Source organism: Lissotriton vulgaris, chromosome 2_1 (genome assembly GCF_964263255.1).
Source record: "Lissotriton vulgaris chromosome 2_1, aLisVul1.2, whole genome shotgun sequence".
Lineage (NCBI taxonomy): Eukaryota > Metazoa > Chordata > Amphibia > Caudata > Salamandridae > Lissotriton > Lissotriton vulgaris.
In genome coordinates, this window is record NC_141687.1 from 1,353,247,904 (window position 1) to 1,353,268,134 (window position 20,231).

The following is a 20,231-nucleotide window of genomic DNA, read 5'->3' on the forward strand; positions in this document are numbered from 1 at the left end:
AGAGTGGATGTGAGTACAGTTGAGTGATGTATAATGGAGTGATGTGCAATGTAATAGCATAGAGTGGATTGCCATAGAGTGGAGTATCGTATAGTGGACTGGCATACAGTGCAGTGGCCTAGACTGGAGTGGCAGGGAGTGAAGTTTCTTAGAGTGGAGTGAAATTGAGTTGAGTGGTGTAAAGTAGAGTGGGGTAGAGTAGAGTAGAGTTACTCAGAGTGGAAGGGTGTGCTGTGGAGTGGCGAACAGTTGAATAGTGTATATTAGATACTGGAGTGGCATAGAGTAGAGTGGCATAGAGGGGAATAGTATAGTGTGAAGTGTATCACAGTGGAGTTGAGTACAGTAGAATAGTGGAGTAGCATACAGTTCAGTGACGTTGACTGGAGTGTCATACAGCTGTGTGGCATACAGTGGAATAGTATACAGTAGAGTTAGGTACATGTTAGTGGGGTAGAGTGTAGTGGTGTAGAGTGCAGTGTTGTACTGTGGAGTGCTATAGAGAAGAGTGTTGTAGAGTGGAGCAATGTAGAGTAGAATAGTTTAGAGTGAAGTGGTATAGAGTGGAGTGGCAGGGAGTGGAGTGGCATACAGTGAAGTAGCTTACAGTGGAGTTCTGAACAGTGGAATAACATTGAGTGTATTTGGCATACTGGCATACAGTGTAGTGACTTAGAGTGGAGTGGCATATAGTGGAGTAGCATAGAATAGAGTGGCATAGAGTGGAGTGGCATATAGTGGTGTAGCATAGAGTGTAGTAGGCTAGAGTGGATTTGCATGATGTAGACATAGAGAGTAGTGCCGAAGAATTGACTGATGTACAGTGCAATTGTTTAAAGTGTATAGTTGTAGACTCGAGTGGAGTATAGTGGGATGGTATACAGCGAAGATGCCTCACGTGCTGTGGCATGCAGATAAATAGGGTACAGTGCAATGGTATACATTGAAGTAGTGTACAGTGGAGTAGCATAGAGTGAAATTGCGTAGAGTGTAGGGTCGTTGAGTGGAGTTGTGTACTGTGGAATGCTGTACAATGGAGTAGGAGAGTGGAAGGGCAAACAGTGTATTGGTGTTCACTGGCATGTCATAAAATGGAGTGGGGCAGTGTGTAATAGCGTACAGTGTAGTGGCGTAGACTGGAGTAGCATAAAATTGTGTGGAGTAGAGTGGAGCAGCATACCGTTGAGTAGTGTAGAGTGGAGTGGCGTTTAGTGGAGTGACATACAGTAGAGTGGCATAGAGAGGAGCAGCATAGAGTGCAGTAGCATACAGGGAAGTGTGGCAATTGAAACAGATGTAGCGTAAAAGTGTGTTAGCGGATGTAGATGAAAGGTGGCAGGAAAATATATTTGGTGCAAATGGTCACTTTTCGTAGTTTGTGTGAATAGCGTAAGTAGTTTTACAGTCATAATGAACAAGTTACTTACCATCGGTACCAATATATCTGTAAGAGACATATATATTAGTAATTGATTCCTTACCTTAAAATACCCCCAGGCGTTAGACTGGGTCCGGAGAATTTTTCTTCAGCAGTACCCCTGTGCGTCGGTAGGTGGCATTGGTCGACTCCGCGTTTGTTGTTGGTGTCATGATCGCCGGAATGATCTTGCGGTATCTACTTAGATGCTGCCTCTGCGCACTGACGTCAGTTCTTTACATAACATTCCATGCCAGAAGTGCAGAACCATGCAGGACACTCACCACTGGTGCACAAATCTAGTGCCCTGAAAAGGAGTCCCTTGCCCTAGAACTCAGTTCCAAGAACAGGGAGGATGGGTGGTGTGGTAAGGAATCTATAACTAATATATATGTCTCTTAGATATATTGTTACAGAAGGTAAGTAACTTGTTTGTCTGAAAGGGACTATAAGTTATACATTGGTTACCTTAGAATAGATACCCCAGCAATATCAACCCCAGAGGTGGGTCTGCGAACAAAGTTCACACCAGAAAGTCCTGGAGAACTGAATGGCCAAAGAAGACATCTCTCCAGACTTGACTATCCAGGCAGTAATGTTTAGTGAACACGTGCAGTGATGCACATGTGGCTGCCTTTCAGATGTCACTGAGGGCGACTCCATGTCTAAAGCAGTAGTGGCTACTGTTGTACTGGTGGAATGGGCGCGCATTTCTATCTGAGGCTCCTTTTTTGCCAAAGAATAACACATTTTGATGCAAAGGGCCACCCATTGAGAGATGGTCCATTTTTGCACAGCCTGACGTTTCTTGGCACCCATAAAGCCAACAAAGAATTGATTGTCCACCCAGAATTATTTTGTGCGATACAGATAAAAGGATAACGCACGATTTGGATCCCGACAGTAGAGTCTCGCTTCTTCCTTGTAAGGATGCGGGAGGGAAGTAGATGGTCAAATTAATGGTCTGTCCTATTTGGAAAGAGGTAACCACTTTGGGAAGAAAAGAATGTCTAGTTTGGAGGACATCAATTGGTGTGCTATGAGATAAACAATTTAATGTGACTATGTGTCGTGCTGCACTCAAATCTTCAAATTTGAAAAAAGTGCCCATCAGCTCCCGCCCGGTACCGCCCTACATCATTTGGGCTCTCCTTACCCAGGAGAAGGTGCAGTATGCCTATCAGTGTCGTATTGATAGAAAAACAACTTCAGAGGAATCCAAAGTTGTACTAAGAGGACCGGAGAATTATTTGTTGTGGGTAGCTGAATTACAGTGCCAAAAATAAGTTCGTGAAAAAGGTGCAATATTAAAATTACGTAATTATTGAGTGGATTAGAGAAAATTTTATTGGGTTCCCTCAATACTCCTAATATTAAAAAGTGAGAAAACAAGCAGATTTAACATAATATCTGCCGGTCAGTAGGGTCAACATGTTTCAGCAATTGTGACTCTAAATATGTCACTGCTTTCTTCAGGACCTAGATGTTAATGGCTACTGTACAAGAAAAGTAAAAATATCACCTGTATATTTTTCTCAAATTCGTTCAATCTTCTCCCTCTTAGTTAGTGAAGGGAAAATAAACACACACAAAAACAAATGAGAACACAGTAGGGTCGTCGAAAGGCATACACATTTTGTTTAGCCATACATTTTGGACATTTGGTTATATCGAAATGGTCACGATATCACCATTTTCTCAAAGCTAAGTTATTTTAGCTACCTTACCTAATTAGTAGGAGGAATAGCATCACCCCACCTGGCTGCTGCTCAGGTATGAGGAGCACCGCTCTAGTAAAAAACACAAAACAAGAAACTTAAACTCACACCATCGGGCCACGCATCTTTCACAGACTCAGTTTTGTATCGATATTTTGTTCACTTGAGGTGTTTTAGAGTGAACAAAAGGATATCAACCGGCTCATAATTAGCCTCTAATATTGTTGGTTCAACTATAGAGATATTTCATGGCAACGCTTTTTAGTATAAAGTACAGATCGGCATCGACGTTTTGAACTACTCGGTGAAGTATAATCACCAAACACATATTTCTCAATCAGTGACTCATAATTTCTTGTATATTCATATCCGCGTTGAGCTTCATAAAATTAAGGTACGCGGGACATGAAAATCGTTATAGCGCATATGTATGATTACCCAGTCGGAGCTCGACTGTAGTAAACTACGTGCTCGATTTTGATTTCGTTAAGCAAGCAAACATTTCGCCCTTGCAGATTGTAAGTACGCATTCGCTCGGGATCCCGGCCGGAAACCCAAAATTTGTTATTGCATTGCACACCACTTGGTCAAATAACATCACCGGCTCCTACCTTCCCGTCGGTACACCTGGCGTCCCTCTGGGCAATCTGGGGGGGCGCCGGTGCACTGTCAGAGCGCCATTTTGATCTTCACAATGTCACGTGACATTGCGTGACGTTTCGTGCACGTGACTTGGAGAGACTACAAAAACGAACCCAGAATCATGGGAGTTGTAGTTTTTACAAGTAATATCATGTGACAATTTGGTCATATGACTTCAAGAACTAACAATCAAACTTGAAGATATGGGAACTGTAGTTTTGTTTTAAATCACACTTCATTTTCGCGCTGTAGTTTCTATTGAGGTGTAAGTTTATGGTGATTATTCGTTATGGTTTATCGGTATGCGTGTTTGGTATGATTCAGATACATTAATGGTAACTTCAACTTCAAGAACTAAGAATCGAACTTGAAGATATGGGAACTGTAGTTTTGTTTTAAATCACACTTCATTTTCGCGCTGTAGTTTCTATTGAGGTGTAAGTTTATGGTGATTATTCGTTATGGTTTATCGGTATGCGTGTTTGGTATGATTCAGACGCATTAATGGTAACCAGTATTATTATCTTTGCAAGACTCAATACATCTTTTATTGCAGCCAATTCGTCTCGCACATAGACTAAATGTACCGAAAAAATAGGATTGCAAAGAGAATCCCTCTTGGTTAAGAGCTAAAAGTACAGAAACTGAAAAAACTAACAAGAGGAGGGGTAGCAGGTTATGTATACCAAAAATATGTTTTACCATCTTGTGTTAGGCATGTCACAGAGATGTTCATAGTGTCATCCATGGAATGTCTTCATTTAGACCCCTTTTATCGCTATTCAAAAGATAGACCCACTTTTGCTCCCGTCTGAAGAGGTAATTTGATACATCAACAATATGTTCTGGTATCATCGTTGTTCTAAAACAGTCCATTGGAAATCGTTGGGACCATGGCCTTTTTCTAGAAAATGTGCACTTAGTCTTGTTGCTTGTCTCCGACAACGTATGGTGCTTTTGTGCTCTGATATTCTTACTTTAATGCGCCTGGTCGTCATGCCGACATAGCGTAATTGGCACTGGCAGGTAATCAGGTATATCAGGTTTTCACTATTACAATTGGTAAACCTGCGTTGCTCCTATGCTCCGCTAGTACCAATGTCAATAGAGGTAGATTTACAGGTCAGGGGACACGCAGCACAGGTGCCGCAAGGATGGTGACCTACTACTGCAGGTAGATCCCAGAGTGTCCCTATCTGACGTGATGTTTTACTTTTAGGTCTTGTATGGACTAGTTTATCTTTGAGATTCGGTCCTCTTTTGAAAGCAAAGAGAGGTCGTGCTAATTGATCTCCTCCTGTGTTGAGAATGGACCAATGCTTATATACAATTTTTTGAAGTTCATTGGATCTTATATTGAAGGTATTGACGAAAGTCAATCGGTCCATTTTCTCCTTTTCTTGTTGTTGTTCCAGCAAAGCCTCACCGTTGTTGTTGGAGGCACGTTTTTTTGATTGACGAATCACCTTCTTAGGATAGCCTCTATCTAGTAGTTGTTCTTCTAGATTGGAGGCATGTTTTTCAAAACTTGTTTTGTCAGAGCAATTTCGTTGGACTCTTAAAAATTGCCCGAAAGGCAAATTATATCTCAATGATCTAGGATGACAGCTATCGTAGCTGAGAAGGGAATTACGAGCCATCGTTTTTTTGTACAGTTCTGAGTGGAGCCCATCTGGTTTCGCAGTGATCAAGAGATCCAAAAATGGCAATTCAAATTTATTGTGTTCAACTGTGAATCTCAAATACGTATTCTGAACATTGAGCCACTGGTGAAAAAGCAAGAGATTATCCAATGTTCCATGCCAGATTACTAAAATATCATCAATATATTGCTTCCATGTGCGAAGCGACTGATGAAATGGATTGTTAGATGTTAAGACAATACTCTGTTCAAAACTGTGAACATATAGAGTCACAATTGCTGAAACATGTTGACCCTACTGACCGGCAGATATTATGTTAAATCTGCTTGTTTTCTCACTTTTTAATATTAGGAGTATTGAGGGAACCCAATAAAATGTTCTCTAAGCCACCTAATAATTACCTAATTTTAATATTGCACCTGTTTCACAAATTTATTTTTGGCACTGTAATTCAGCTACCCACTACAAATAATTCTCCGGTCCTCTTAGTACAACTTTGGATTTCTCTGAAGTTGTTTTTCTATCAATACGACACTGATAGACATACTGCACCTTCTCCTGGGTAAGGAGAGCCCAAATGATGTAGAGCGGTACCGGGCGGGAGCTGATGGGCACTTTTTTCAAATTTGAGGATTTGAGTGCAGCATGACACATAGTCACATTAAATTGTTTATCTCATAGCACACCAATTGATGTTTTCACAATAGGATTGTAGTTTCACTCTGACCCTCAGATACTTCTTTCGTTTGTATAAGTGTTAACTGGGCATGTGTCTGTTGGGTCGTTAATCTAGCCCTAGGACCCTACTATAAAGTTGTTTCTTCTTAGTTTGGAGGAAAACCTTGTCCGGATGGACAGCAAAGAAAGGAGGTTTAGAAGACAGAGCCTCAAGCTCACTCACCCTGCGAGTAGAGGTGATGGCAACCAGAAAGGCAGTCTTTAAAGTCAAGAGTCTGAGAGGACAATTATTTAGTGGCTCGAAAGGAGCACACATAAGATAAGTCAAGAAAAGATTCAAGTCCCACTGGGGCATTACGAAAGGAATAGGAGGAAAAAGGTGAGTAATGCCCTATTTACAATAGGGGACTTGAAAAGAGAATGCTGATCAGGAAGACAAAGAAAGGCTGAAATGGCTGAAAGATAGCCTTAAAGAGTGCCCAGAGCAGAGCCCTGCTGGGCCAAAGAAATAATAAAGAGGAGAACCTCTGAAAGAGGAGTAGATAAGGGATCCAAAGCCTTTGCTTTGCCCCATGCCACAAATTTGTTCCATCTACAGGCATATACCATTTTGGTGGAGGGATGCCTGGCTGCCAAGATAACATTGCAGACTTTGGGTGGAAGGTCAAAAGCTGTCAACTATCACCGTTCAATATCCACGCAAGGAGGTGGAGGCTGGATAGGTTTGGGTGGAGAGCCATCCCCTGCTGCTGCAACAGAAGATTCTCCCGACGAGGCAGTCTAATCGGAGGATCGATGGCCATGTTCAAGAGCTCGGGATACCAGAATCCTCATGCCCAATCCGGAGCCACAAGAATGACTTGGTCCTGGTCGCACTTGATCTTCTTCAGCAATCTAGGCAGAAGTGGTATAGGCAGAAAGGTGTACAGAACACCGCAATTCCACTTGCGCTGAAAAGCATTGCCGAACAAGAGCCGCCTTGGAAATTCCAACATGCAGAACTATGGACATTGTGCGTTCTCTTTGGTGGGAAACAGATCTAACCAAGGCTCTCTCCACTGCTGAAAGAGACCTTGCACCACCTCTGAGTGAAGATACTATTTGTGATCCATCATACACTTGCAGCTGAGTTCGTCCACCCTAACGTTCAGGGAACCTGCCAGGTGTTGAACCACCAGGGATATGCCCTGTTGTTCCAGGCATGCCCAAAGGTGAAGAGCCTCCTAAAAAAGGGTTTACGACCCCACCCCGCCCTGTTTGTTGCTATACCACATGGCGGTGGTGCTGTCCGTGAACACCTGCACTACCCTTCCTTTGACAGAGGGAAGGAATGCCTACAGTGCAAGATGAATAGCCTGGAGCTCCAGAAGGTTGATGTGGTACCCGGCCTCTGACAAAGACCTGGGACCTCTGATTTCCACCTCCCTCATGTGGCCTCCCCACCCCAGAAGTGATCCATCTGTCACCACTGTGAACTTGGGTTGGGGAAGGAAGAGGGACCTGCAATCGACCCAATCCTCGTTCGTTATCCACCACGGCAACTGGTGTGCAGTGACCTCCGAGATCTGGACGCAATTCCTCTGATATGGCGGCCACTGGAACTTCAGGTCCCACTGCAGAGACTGCATATGTCACCAGCAAAAACAACAGTTGATGGACAGAATGCAGAACAATGTCATACATTCACCCCAGTACAGAGATCTGGGCCTAAATCCATCACTTTTGTGATCACCACACCACCCCAGTTCAGACATGGCCATATGCAAATGAGCCTTGACCCTGTGCCTCATGGGAACAGTCCAGCCAGAACTGTCAAGCCATGTTTTCCTTGGACCAGAATCAAGCATCCTAGGACCGGTTTATGGCTATCAGCCGTCATCAGCTAGGATAGCTTGACTCCAGTGGCGTGGAGAGCACGGGGCTCACAGCTGAGCATACCCGTCCCACTCGGCGTGACAAATGCAAAAACAACAGTTAATGGACAAAATGGAGAACAATGTCATATATTCACCCCAGTACAGAGTTCTGGGCCTAAATCCATTGTTTTTTACTCACCACATCACCCCAGTTCAGACATGGCCATATGCAAATTAGCCTTGACCCTGTGTGTTCTGCTGTTCACCATATGTCACCTGGCATGGTCCACCAGTAGGATGCAGGAGGCCATGAGGCACCGATGTCTCAGGGTCATTCTCACCGAAATCCAGGATAGAGGCTGAAACATCGGTACCATAGCCCGAATATCCCTGACCTGCTGCTCGGGAGGGTAGGCCCGGAACTGCGCTGTATCCAGAACTGCTCCCATGAAAAGGAACTTCTGAGAGGGAATCAGGTGTGACTTCGGCATGTTGATAGTGAACCCCAGTGAATGCAGGAGGTCCGCCGTAGTCTGGAGGTGGGAGACGACAGCCTGAGGCAAACTTGCCTTCATCAGCCAGTCGTTGAGATAGAGGAAGACTGGAACCCCTAATCTGCATAGATGAGCTGCAACCACTGCCATTATTTTTGTGAACACCCAAGGGGCACTGGTAAGGCCAAAAGGGAGCCCAGTAAAGTGAAAATGGTTATGGCCTACCGTGAACTGTAGGTAATGCCTGTGGGCCGGTAGGACAGGGTTGTGAAAATAAGCGTCCTGCAAGTCCAAAACTACCATCCAGTCTCAAGGGTCGAGGGCAGACAAGATCTGAGCCGTTGCCAACATTTTGAACTTCTCCTTCCGGAGGACGAGGTTGATGTCCCTGAGTTCCAAGATAGGACGCAGGCCTTTGTCCTTCTTGGGCACGACAAGAGAGATATAACTTCCTGACAGAGAAGGGTCAAGCGATCCTCCGACATGCGATGGAGCGTTAGTGACATGGAGGGAGGGGTAGTCTTGAAGGGGAGGGAGTAGCCCCTTCGGTCTATCTGACAACCCACCTGTCCGATGTGATGTTGTGCCAGTGGGGGAGGTGATGGTACATCCTGCCACCCACTGGCTCTGGTGGCACCGAAAGGTCGCACTAGGAAGGTTTGGAGGATGATGCAGAGGGGGCACTGGTGGACTGGCCTGCCCGCTTGCCCACAGACCCAGGTCGCTGGGTCCCATGTCCCCGGCCGTGCAGAGGATGAGTAGCTTGCGTCGGCCTGTGGCCCTGGGTGGAACGTGGTCGGGCACCCCTTCTGTTGCCATGAAAGGGGCAAAAGGTGGACTGAATGGGGCAAGAGGTGGCAGTGAGGCCCAAGGATCTGGCCATAGCCCAAGAGTCCTTGAAGTGCTCAAGCACATGGTTCGCCTTGTCGCCAAACAGGTGATGGCCATCAAAGGGCATGTCCAAAAGGGTCGATTGGACATCCACGGAAAGGCCACTGGACCTCAGCGAGGCATAGCGTCCCAAGGCTACTGACGTAGAAATCCAACTACCTAGCGAGTCAGCAGTATCCAGCCCATATCGAATGGTGAACTTCGTTGTGTCTCTACCATCTGCAACTGCATGGGAGAGTATAGACCGGGCCTCATCCAGGCACTGTGACAGCACTTGCGCAACCGTGTCCCACACAGTGTGGGTGTAGCAGCCTAAGAGACATGTGGTGTTCACTGCCCCCCATCCTAAGGTTACGGAAGAAACATCTTCTTCCCAAGATGGTCCAGTTTCATGGATTCCCTATCAGGGGGAGCAGTAGGGAACGCGCCTTTGGTTGTTGAGGCTTGGACCACCATGCTCTCAGGGATAGGGTGTTAGGAGAGGAAAATGGAGTCGCCCGGGGCCGGGCGGTGGCGTTGGGAAATCATCCTATCCACAGAAGTCTGCCAAGAAGGATGTCGGTGAGGGCCACATTGAATGGCAGAAGGGGCTCCGAAGAGGCTGCTACCGGCTGAAGCATCTCAGTCAGGAGGTTAGTCCTGACAGCCACCAAAGGAATCTCAAAGCCCAAGGCCTCAGCCACTCTACACAACACCACAGCCTAAGAGGCTCCCTCCTCCATGGCCACGGTAGGGGGAGAAGCATACCAAGGTCTGCAAAAGTGTCCACACCACTGGCATCACCTAACTCCTCTCTCCAGTCTGGCTCTTATAGCTGGTCTGCCAGAGGGTCCACAGAACCCTCACCTTCTTCTGGCGGCCACTCAGGGTGAAAAAGAAGGTCAGGATAGAACAGTGGTACAAAAGTATCGGCCGGCGCCAGTTCCGGCATTGGTCGACGCCGGTCCAGCTCCGTGTTCAAGTCGAGGGAGAGGCCGGGGTCAATCCTGGATGGGGACACAACTGTCAGAGGTGGTGGAAGTGGTGTCAGAGAAATCGACACCGGGGGAGGTGTTGTGAGGTCAACCGGTGCTGATTCGGCTCCAGGTCGAGATCCCTGGGGTCCCTGCGGTGTCAGGGCTGGAGCCACAGGCATCAAAGGCCTAGAACCCCCAGCCGTGTCCACAGGTCCCAAAAGCGCACTGGCAGAGTCAGGCTGCCCAAAGATGGAGTGGAGGGATTTATAAAATGCACAAAGCTGGGTAGGGGACTCTCCGGCTCCCGGTAAGTGAGGGAAGCTTGGAACCATCACAGCAGGCTCCGCAGGCACGTCGGCTGATGGACGGGGAGAAGGCGTAGAGTGACGGTCCTTCTTCGCCTTCTTATTGTGCTTCGACTTACCTGAAGACAAAGACTTCGATGATTAATGATGATGGTGACTCTGCGAACGGTCCTACAATGTCCCTCTCGACCGGGACCTCCAGTGGCATGAAGCTGACTGCCGGGCCTCGAGAAGCTTTCGGGACTGCTCCCGCAAAGACTTCGGGTTCATAGCCCGACAGTCGGAGCATGAACTGACGTCAGCGTGCAGGTGCGGCTTCTAAGTAGATACCGCATTGTCATTCCAGTAGGCGCGAGGCTAATGACGAACGAGGAGTTGGCCAACGCCACCTACTGAGGTGCAGGGGTACTGCTGAAAATAAATTCTCTGGATCCAGTCTGGTGCCTGGGGGTAATTCTAAGGTAGGAATCTGTAACTAATAGTCTCTTCCAGATTTTTTAAATACTTAGTTATAATTTATGCCATGGTATACCATGGTAGGTTCTCTGTGTACCATGGTACATGTGCATGATAAGACAGTATGTGATTGGCTAATAGCTGTGTTTACCAAAGGTAAAAGGCAGCCATGTCATTTTCAGCAAATATTGCCTGTGCTCTGTGTTTTGCTTCATTCTTGATAAGAGTCTTAGATAAGGTAAGCAGTAGATGTTATTGTTGTTCCCTACCTATTACCTCTTTATTAAAGTGTTAACAGATAGTAAAATATATTTATGATGTTCTAGATATTTAACAGCAGTTTAGAGAGAACTGCACATTTTATTTAAATTGTTTTGAAGTAGCGCAGTAATTTGCAGATATTACGCTGGCATTAGGTAGATATTTTACTGAAGATTTAAATATGTTAAAAAATGTAACATGCACTGTAATGCACCATATTTTTAACATTTAGGAAACTACAGTATATTTTTGAAAAAAAAGGTTTACATTAGGTACAGTGGTCCTCCCAGGGCAGTACTGCAGTACTTCATACATTTTTTTTAAATGTATAAAAATTCATAAATATTTTCCCTACCCATTACTACTTTAATAAAGTGGTAAGAGGTACAGGAAAAATATAATACCTAATACTTACCTACATCTAAGGGTGAAACGTAGAACTCACGCAAAGTATTTATTAAAACAACATGGCTGCCTTTAAGTTTTCTAAAACCAATTATTAGCCAATTGCATAATGACTTGTCATCGTGATGCACTGCTGTACATCTGAGAAATACCATGAAATTTCATGAAAATACTGCCACCACAGGTATTACTAAGTTAGAATAGCTTCTAACTTAAAAGAATACTTACCCTACTTACTGTAGTACCCAAAAGGAACATCTTTACACCATGATGTCTAATCCTGCCAAATTCCCATGGATAACACCCACCCACTCCACCGGTCACACGCTTGACCCCATCTTCTCAGCAAGCCCCCACGTCTCCTTCAACCATACCACCGAACTCCACTGGACCGACCACCGCTGCATCCACTTCACCTTCAAGAAACCCACCACCCACCACCCCACCCAACAGATGCCTCACCGCTGCTGGAGCAAAGTCACCGAAGACCAGCTAACCACCACCCTCGCCCAGAGCCCACCCGCCGGCCATACCGACCCCGACACCGCCGCCCGCAACCTCAGACAATGGATCAACGACTGCACCAACACCCTTGCCCGGATCAAGAAACCCTCCAACAATCATACCAACAAGAAAGCCAGCTGGTTCACTGAAGACCTCCGGGCCTCAAAGCAAACCTGCCTAAAGTTGGAGAAGATCTGGCTCCGTGAACGAACACCAGACAGCCACACCGCCCACAAGAATGCCACCCGCAGATACCATCACCAAATCAGATCTGCCAAAAGGGCCTCCTTCAAAGACTGCCTAGACAACAACACGCACAACAGCAAAGAGCTCTTCAACATCGTGAAGGACCTCTACAACCCCAGCTCCAACACCAACGACGTCCCACCTTCGCAAAAGACCTGTGCGACTCGCTGGCCACCTTCTTCCACCGCAAGATCACAGATATCCACGACAGTTTCAACACCACGACCACCCCAACAACCACTGAGACCTCCGCCCCCACGACCACCATCCGCACCAACCGCCTGCTCTACTGGACCAACATTAATGACGATGATACCATCAAGATAATGAACAGCATCCACTCCAACAAAGCCATTACATCCATCACACCCCATTTCTGGAAAGTCATCAACACCTCCTTCGAGATAGCAACCTTCCCTGAGAGCTGGAAGCATGCCGAGATCAACGCCTTACTCAAGAAACCCAAGGCGGACCCCAAGGACCTCAAGAACTTCCGGCTTGTCTCCCTGCATCCGTTCCCGGCAAAGGTCATCGAGAACACCGTCAACAAACAACTGACCCGCTGCCTCAAGGAGAACAACATCCTGGACCCTTCCCAGTCCGGGTTCTGCAGCAATCACAGCACCGAGACTGCCCTCATCGCTGCCACCGATGACATCAAGTCCCTGCTGGACAACGGAGAAACGGTGGCCCTCATCCTCCTGGACCTGTCAGCCGCCTTTGACACGGTCTGTCACCCCACACTACGAACACGCCTCCACAACGCTGGGATCCAAGAGAAGGCCCTGGACTGGACCACCTCCTTCCTCTCTGGCAGAACACGCCTTCCCCCCTTCCGCTCCGAAGCCAGCGAGATCATCTGCGGCGTACCCCAGGGCTCATCCCTCAGGCCAACCCTGTTTAACATCTACATGGCACGGCTCGCCCACGTCGCCCGTCGGCACGACCTCAACATCCTCTATTATGCAGATGACACCCAGCTGATACTCTCCCTCACCAAGGACCCCCACACCACCAAAACCAACCTTCACGAAGGAATGAAGGCCATTGCTGAATGGATGAGGAACAGCTGACTGAAGCTGAACTCGGACAAGACGGAGGTCCTCATCCTCTGATCCAACCCTTCAGCCTGGGACGACTCCTGGTGGCCGACCGCACTGGGAACCGCTCCAACACCCAACGACCACGCACGCAAGCTAGTGGTCATCCTCGACTCCACCCTCTCCATGACTAAACCGGTCAACGCCGTCTCCTCCTCCTGTTTCAACACCCTCCGCATGCTCCGTAGGATCTACAAGTGGATCCCCACTGAAACGAGAAGAACAGTCACCCAGACCCTTGTCAGCAGCAGGCTAGACTATGGAAACGCACTCTACGCAGGAGCCTCGGCCAAACTCCTGATACGGTCCAAGGTATCCAGAACGCCTCTGCATGCCTGATCCTGAACATCCATCGCCGCAGCCACATCACACCCCACCTGAGAGACCTGCACTGGCTCCCGGTCAACAAGAGGATAACCTTCAAGCTCCTCACCCACGCACACAAGGCACTCCACAACACCGGACCAACGTACCTCAACATACGACTCAGCTTCTACGCCCCCACCCGCCAGTTCCGCTCCGCCGACCTCGCCCTCACTACAGTCACCCGCTTCCGAAGAGCGACCTCAGGTGGCAGATCGTTCTCCCACCTCACCGCCAAGACCTGGAACACCCTCCCCATCCACCTACGGCAGACCCAAGACCTGCTGACCGGATCACTGACATAATACAGAATGACAAAATATAGACTTACCAAAATATAGTCACCAAAATATAGAATGCTAAAATATCGAATTCCTATCTACAAACAGGTAAGTACAAAAATATCGAATCCAAAATATAGTCTGTAAAAAAATATAGTCAGTCAAAATATCGAATTTTTTTAAATGTCTTAAAAGTAATTTAAAATTAATGAAATAATAAATATAATTAACTAAAACATACTTAAAAATACTCAAATAACCTTAAAATTAAGATATAATTAATTTAAATTATTAATAAAATATGTACAATATTTTACCGTAGGATAGCAGGAGGGTAACATTTAATATTACCACTCCAGTGAGTGCAACAGTAGGGAAAGTGTTGGATAGCATAGGGGTAAAAAATACTATTCCCACTCCAGTGAGTGCAACAGTAGGGAAAGCGTTGGATAGCGTAGGGTAAAAATTACTATTCCCACTCAAGAGAGTGCAACAGAGGGGAAAGCGTTGGATAGCGTAGGGGTAAAAAATGCTATTCCCACTCCAGTGAGTGCAACAGTAGGGAAAGCGTTGGATAGCGTAAGGGTAAAAATTACTATTCCTACTCCAGAGAGTGCAACAGTAGGGAAAGCGTTGGATAGCGGGAGGGTAAAAAATACTATTCCCACTCCAGAAAGTGCAACAGTAGGGAATGCGTTGGATAGCGTAGGGGTAAAAATTAATATTCCCACTCCAGAGAGTGCAACAGTAGGGAAAGCATTGGATAGCGTAGGGGTAAAAAATACTATTCCCACTCCAGTGAGTGCAATAGTAGGGAAAGCGTTGAATAGCATAAGGGTAAAAATTACTATTCCCACTCCAGAGAGTGCAACAGTAGGGAAAGCGTTGGATAGCGGGAGCGTAAAAATTACTATTCCAACTCCAGAGCGTGCAACAGTAGGAAAAGCGTTGGATAGCGTAGGGGTAAAAATTACTATTCCTACTCCAGAGAGTGCAACAGTAGGGAAAGCGTTGGATATTCGAAGGGTAAAAACTTACTATTTCCACTCCAGAGAGTACAACAGTAGGGAAAGCATTGGATAGCGTAGGAGTAAAAAATACTATTCCCACTCCAGAGAGTGCAGCAGTAGGGAAAGCGTTGGATAGCGGGAGTGTGAAAATTACTATTCCCACTCCAGAGAGTGCAACAGTAGGGAAAGCTTTGGATAGCGTAGGGGTAAAAATTACTATTCCCACTCCAGAGAGTGCAACAGTAGGGAAAGCATTGGATAGCGTAGGGGTAAAAAATACTATTCCCACTCCAGAGAGTGCAACAGTAGGGAAAGCGTTGGATAGCGGGAGGGTGAAAATTACTATTCCCACTCCAGTGAGTTTAACAGTAGGGAAAGTAATGATTTAATAAATTATTAAAAATAAATTAAATAATCCCAATAAAACATTAATTGAAATTAATAACCAATTTAATAATATGTAATAATTAATTCGAAATACAACTACATATTAGTTATTAAAAATGAATAACCTATTCCTAATTATTTAACAACTAATTAATTTTCCATAACAAAAACTAATTTATAATACAAATAATACCAATTAAAAATTAACAGTAAATTAATTATCAATACACAAAAAGTATTTTTAACATGTAATTAATTACAATTAAATTACTTCCCACCCTATTCCACTATAAACCCACATCCCACTACAGAAAATACATTAATACAATTATCATAATTATCAAATATTTAATTAATAAAAAATAATTACCAATTAATAAAAATGATTTGCCAATTAATAGAAATTAATTACCAATGAAAAATTAATTAACAATAAATTTAAAATCAATACCAATGAATGAAAAAAATTATTTACTTAATTACAATTAAATTACTTCTTACCCTATTCCCCTATAAACCCACAACCCGCTACCGAAAATAAATTTAGAAAATTAACATAATTAACAATTAATCAAATAATACAAATTAATTGGCAATTAATAAAAATTAATTACCAATTAAAAAATAACAATAAATTCAAAATGAATACCAATAAATAAATATAAATATTTAATTAATTACAATTAAATTACTTCCCACCCTATTCCCCTATAAACCCACACCCGCTAAAGAACTAAAAAGCAAAATTTAATTAAAAATTAATAATGATTGCTAAAAATTAATATTTAATTTAATATAATTAAATTACTTCCCACCCTATTCCCTTATAAACCCACAACCCGCTACAGAATTAAATTACGCAAAAATTAAATAACATAAAATTCATTACTTAAAATACATTAAACATACATTACAAAAATTAATATACACTTTTCACACATATACTAACATACAAAACACTTAAAAAAATTATTATTAAAAAATTGATATATTTAATGCCTATATTGTATACTTAGATATTTTGACTTCTATATTTTGAAAATCTATATTACTTACCTTAAATTCGATATTTTTAACCACTATATTGTGTCCATTCGATATTTTGTCCATTCTATATTTTTACTTCGATATTATGTCCATTCTATATTTTGGAATCGATATTATGACTGTTTACCCTGCTGACCTTCAGAAAACTCCTCAAGACCTGGCTTTTCGAGCAGTAGCAGCATTCTCCACCCCAGCACCTTGAAACCCTCACGGGTGAGTAGTGCGCTTTACAAATGATATGATTGTTGTATTGATTGATATCTGTTTTTGAGCTACGCAAAATACAAAGTCTATGGAAAATGCATTGGTGGAAAAACACATTTTGGCACATCCCTTTTATCTTTGCTCCCCCTTGACCAATTAGCATGTAACTTTGCATCATCTACCAATATAGAAGAAAGAATACGTTTGTAAAGTTTCGTGGAGATTTTTCCAATGGCCGCAAAGTTAGTAATGGTGAAATATCTGAGAAATTCCTATCTCTGGCAACCCTAACTATAACTAATGAGAGCCCAATTCACAAGGGGCACCTTGTGGTGAAGGTCCCTTAGTCATGGCGGGTTCTCTGTGCCGCAGTTACCCATTGCGGGGGCTCTGTCACGAGTGCGGAGTCCCTTTGTGAATTGGCCTCAAAGTGACTACCACCACTCTGTTCTGTGTGTATGTGTATGTGTGTGTGTGTCTGTGCGTGCGCGTGTGTATGGGTGTGTATGTGTGCATGTGTGTGTGTGTCTATGTGTGTGTGTGTGTGTGTGTGCGTGACAGCAACAAGGAGCATATCCACACACTTAATAGTTCACTTTGGCAATGTGTGGCTTTTGAAAAACATAAACATATTTTTGCTTGTAAACAATGTATACTATGTTAGTGACCGCCTGGTAGTTCCTCCAACAATAAAGTTTTACAAAAACTGTTCCAAAAATAAAATAAGTATTAACAAAGGAAAAAGGTAGTCGGCAAGCACAAGACTTTATTAACTTTGCCAATGTTTGTTTTAAAAAGCTATCATAGACTGCAGATAGATGCTTAGTGTTCTTATCTGAGAAATTGTCCTAGGAGCATATCACATGTTTATGGTTTTTTTACGAGTCTCAGGTGCAGCTTCAGATTATAGAATGATTGCCACTCTTTTTGCAGTCCCTTCTGTAATTACAATACCATTAGTTTAAATATGGCACCTGTACAAAAGTTTAGCAAAGTTTTCTAATATACACAGGAGTCAAATGAGGGAATGTTTTTGCCTTTAAGCATGCACTGTGATTGTGAATTGTGCACAATGAGTGACAAAGTAGATGTAGGTCACCTGTGAAGTGCAGCGCATTGGGGCCCAGATTTCCCATGATTTTGTGTCTAGATTGCATCACTTTTGTGGTGCAGCCCTGATGCAAAGTGGCATTTACTAAGCCATGCCAAGCCACTTTGTTTGGTTCAGTAAATACTAAGTAACTTAAGGCAGCACATAACACTGCCTTGCTTCACTTTGTGCTAAACAGGCATAACATGGGTGGAGCATTGGTGTTCTAGTGCATCCACCAATGTTTTTGATGGAAATCCATTTTTATAAAGAGTTGCACCTGCCTGACAGAGGCATAACAAGGAAAATTATCTTTATTCCTCCTTCTTTTTTTCTCTTTCCATGTGTGCTGCATTCTGCAGCAAGTAGAAAGAGGACTAGGTGTATAAGGATTGTTTTTGTTCAGGAAGGCATACCATGCACCACCTGAGAGATACACACACTGCAGAGGCCAACCTCTGGCTATAGATGTCACATCAAACAAATGATCTGAGGCTGATGGTTTCTGTGGTTTATAAGTGCAAAACTGTGCATGTCACAACACAGTTCTCCACTGAGACTTAGACGTTTATCAACCGATCACTAGTTCCTCTTGCTTGGGTGTCTCTGTTTAGAATATGCACTTGATGTGTGCCATAATTATCTTGTGTGTTCTTCCTGCTGCCACAAATGTTTTGTTTTCAGCTGCTGTAGTACCCCTGTCTATATGGAGATTTTTTGCTATATGTGGCAATGTAAATTATTTTGCGCTGGAAAGTTGCATGAAAGTACCTTTATGTTACTCTGCATCAAGAGGGTGTTCTATGGATGGTATATGGGTATTCCCAGACAACCATGCATGGTTTTGATGCAAACACCTATATACTTACTACAGTGAACAGGGTTTACACCAAAGATTAAGACCACTTGAAAGCTGGAATTAAAAGGAGAAATAATGTTATTTCTCCTAACATTTCCCAATTTGCATGTGTGCTGTAGTACTGTACGGTACAAAAGGGGGTGGTGATGGACGGAGTATCTGAACCAATCAAACACTCACACCCAGTCAACGGATCTGGGTTTAATCCATCACCGTTCTTTAGCCCACTTTGCCACCCCAGTTCAGACATGGCCATATGCAAATCAGTCTGACCCTGTGCCTCATGGGAACAGTCTAGCCCGAATTGTCAAGCCATGCCTTCCCTGGACCGGAAACAAGCTTCCTAGGACCGGTTTCTGGCATTACAGCCGTCTTCAGCCATGCTTGCTTGAATCCAGTGGAAAAGTGAGCAAGGGACTCACAACTGAGCATACCCTGCCAACTTATGGCGAACAAAGCGGTACAAAAGCCAATTGTGCAACATTCCATCTATCATCTTGTGTATTTTGCTGTTCACCCTGCGTGGGAAGGGTATGCCCAGACGTGGGTCCCGTGCTCACTACACCACTGGAGTCAAGCTATCCTGGCTGAAGACGGCTGATAGCAGAAACCGGTCCTTGGATGCTTGATTCCGGTCCAGGGAAGACATGGCTTGGCAGTTCGGGCTGGACTGTTCCCATGAGGCACAGGGTCAAGACTGATTTGCATATGGCCATGTCTGAACTGGGGTGGCGTGGTGAGCAAAATAACGATGGATTAAACCTAGATCTGTGACTGGGGTGAATGTTTTGCCATTGTGCAACATTCCGTCTATCATCTTGTGTATTTTGCTGTTCACCCTATGTGGGAAGGGTATGCCCAGACGTGGGTCCCGTGCTCACTACACCACTGGAGTCAAGCTATCCTGGCTGAAGACGGCTGATAGCCAGAAACCGGTCCTAGGATGCTTGAATCCGGTCCAGGGAAGACATGGCTGGGCAGTTCGGGCTGGACTGTTCCCATATGGCCATGTCTGAACTGGGGTGGCATGGTGAGCAAAATAACGATGGATTAAACCCAGATCTGTGACTGGGGGTGAATGTTTTGCCATTGTGCAACATTCAGTCTATCATCGTGTGTATTTTGCTGTGGTACTGTACAGCACACATTCAACGTCGGAAACACTTTAATATCTGTCTAAGAACAGTATTTTGTACTGGAAGGATGGCCTTCCAGTGCAAAACCTATGCTAGACTCACACAAACACCCTTGCACTATGGTACAAAGCTGTGTGCATGGTGCTCAGCAGCATGAATATGCACATGTGCTAGAGAGAGAGTAGGATAGTGTCATATCTCTGAAGATATGGTGCTGTCCTGTATCAGTCTCACGCAGTGCAGAAACTTTGAGCACTGCAATGCATTGTGTTCGAGTTTTGT